Source organism: Oryzias latipes, chromosome 17 (assembly GCF_002234675.1).
Source record: "Oryzias latipes chromosome 17, ASM223467v1".
NCBI classification, from domain to species: Eukaryota; Metazoa; Chordata; class Actinopteri; order Beloniformes; family Adrianichthyidae; genus Oryzias; species Oryzias latipes.
This window is the reverse complement of record NC_019875.2, coordinates 12,993,214-12,996,314: the sequence shown is the minus strand read 5'-3', so window position 1 is coordinate 12,996,314 and position 3,101 is coordinate 12,993,214.

Here is a 3,101-nt window from a genome sequence, read left to right as displayed (position 1 = left end):
GGGGCATCAATCTATTTATTTATTTTCATACCCTCGCGCTGTCTTTTGGGTGCATTTGACCCCGTATTTGTTTTCTTCATTGTCCTTACACCCACGACCACCAGGGGTGGAGGGGGGGGGGGGGAGAAGGGGGGCATCAATTTATTTATTTATTTCATTACCTCTCGCGCTGTCTTTTGGGTGCATTTGACCCCGTATTTGTTTTCTTCATTGTCCTTACACCCCACGACCACCAGGGGGTGGAGGGGATGAGGGGGGGCATCAATCTATTTATTTATTTTCATACCCCTCGCGCTGTCTTTTGGGTGCATTTGACCCCGTATTTGTTTTCTTCATTGTCCTTACACCCCACGACCACCAGGGGGTGGAGGGGGGGGGGAAAGGGGGGCATCAATTTATTTATTTATTTCATACCTCTCGCGCTGTCTTTTGGGTGCATTTGACCCCGTATTTGTTTTCTTCATTGTCCTTACACCCCACGACCACCAGGGGGTGGAGGGGATGAGGGGGGCATCAATCTATTTATTTATTTTCATACCCCTCGCGCTGTCTTTTGGGTGCATTTGACCCCGTATTTGTTTTCTTCATTGTCCTTACACCCCACGACCACCAGGGGGGTGGAGGGGGGGGGGGAGAAGGGGGGCATCAATTTATTTATTTATTTTCATACCCCTCGCGCTGTCTTTTGGGTGCATTTGACCCCGTATTTGTTTTCTTCATTGTCCTTACACCCCACGACCACCAGGGGGTGGAGGGGGTGAGGGGGGGCATCAATCTATTTATTTATTTTTATACCCCTCGCGCTGTCTTTTGGTTGCATTTGACCCCATATTTTTTTTAAAAAAAAAACATTCACTCCGCTGTTTTACGGAACGTAAAGGACCCCATCCTCTCTTCATTGTACTTACACCCACGACCACCAGGGGGTGGAGGGGATGAGGGGGGGCATCAATCTATTTATTTATTTTCATACCCCTCGCGCTGTCTTTTGGGTGCATTTGACCCCGTATTTGTTTTCTTCATTGTCCTTACACCCCACGACCACCAGGGGGTGGAGGGGGGGGAGAAGGGGGTCATCAATTTATTTATTTATTTTCATACCTCTCGCGCTGTACTTTAGGGTGCATTTGACCCCGTACTTTTTTAAAAAAAAAAACTTTCACTCCACTGTTTTACAAAGTATAAATGACCCCACGAGACATTACTTGGTGGCCGGCATTTGGCAATTCCCTCGCGCTGTACTTTAGGGTGCATTTGACCCCTGTGTTTTTTTTTTATCCATCCACTGTTTTACTGTGAGTGACCAACGAGACATTCTTTTTTTTTTTTCTCTGTCTTCATTTCCTTACCCCTCGCACTTGCTTAGGTTGGCGTGTGCTTTAGAAAAATCCCTTCCCCAGACACAGGGACACAGACACAGAAAGCTGTAGAACGAGCTCAGAGAACACGCGCGAGAGAGATAGAGGGGGGAGGGAGGCATGCGGAGACCTCCGCTCTGTGAGGCCGACCGAGGCACGTTAGAGAAATCCCCTCCGCTGTCAAGCCAAGAGAACAGCCTGCATCGCTGTTTTTTTTTTTACATGGAAGGGAAACATAAATGACTCTCAACAAACAGAAACTTGGATGAGAGAGAAACAGAGAAAAGAAAAAAGAAAAAGACAAAAGAAAACCAAAAACAACAACCAAATCCTCTCTTCGAAGGAGTTCTATTCGCGTAGAGCGAAGAGAAGACAGCCGCTGAAATCTCACATCCAAAGCTCACACCAAATACGTGTGCAGAGCTCAGGTTTTGGGGCCAAGACAAAGGGAGCTACGGACACGGCTCATGAAAAGCTGCTCCAGTGGCCAGAAGGGAGGAGGGTGCATGATGGTGCACTCAGGGGCTGCGGGCTTCTGGGACAGCAACAGACTCCACCTTACAGCCGCGAGGCTGTGTAATTGTTGGCTCATTCGTAAAGCTCTGAGGCTGTGTGGCTCTGTTTGCGAAAGGCTTCAGCCTGCCCCCACACAGGGCTCCTGCGAGACAGAGAACGCACTCTGCACACACTCACGAGCAGGCGAGAGAAACAGCAGGCCAGACGCAGAGGAGGGACCGTGCTGCCTGCAGCTGCGAGCAAAGACCAGAGTTTTTTTTTTTTTTTTGAGGAAGCAAGGGAACTCGGCCGATCAGCAGCTTTCTTCTGTGTTTCAAAACAGGGAGGTTCTCAGCTCAGGGAGCGGGCAGGGCCCTGCAAGAAAAGCAGCGTCTCGCAGCTATGCCGAGCAGGATTTTCAATGTCACTAATCACAAAGAGAAAATAAAAAGGATGCTCGTTGGAGCATCGCTGGTTTTACACGCCTGAGTGTCTGCAAGTCACGTCCAAAGCCGCTCGGCTTCGGCTCATTCGCAGAGCTCTGTGAGCCTGCCCCCACAGAGGGCCCCTGAGGAAACAGCGGCAGGGAGGCCAGAGTGGAATTTCCCTCTCTGAAGACGACGTGTTTGCATTTTTACACACACCAAATACGTGTCCACAGCTCAGCTTTTTGTGGGGCCAGATCAGAGATGAGGGCAGTGGGCAGACACAGAAAGCTTTCCGAAGGGGCTCAGAGAACGCGCGCGACAGAGAAACAGAGAGACAGAGAGAAAGGGAAGAAGGAGGAGGAGGAGGAGGAGAGAAGGAATGTGAGGCAGAGACTGGGGAGAGGGGGTTGGAGACAGAGATGATTTGGCCTCGGCTCTTGGAGAATGACTGACTCGGACCGCCCCAGTGCCACACAGCCTCGGCGCTCTGTTTGCATTTTTACACACACCAAATACGTGTCCACAGCTCAGGAGAGAAGGAGTGTGTGTGACTGAAAGGGGCAGAGACTGGGGAGAGAGGGGGGGAGACAGAGATGATTTGGCCTCGGCTCTTGGAGGCTGACTGACTCAGACCGCCCCAGAGCCACACAGCCTCGGCGCTCTGCTCTTTCTCGAGAGGCCAGCTCAGGGAGGAAGAATGCAGCCTTACTCTCAGACGAGTCACACAGCCTCTGAGCTCTGCGAAGACAGGGGTCAGCCCAGGGGCAGGCCGCAGCCTTTCTTGGTGGGGGAAGAATGCAGCCTGTCGAAGCAGAGCCAG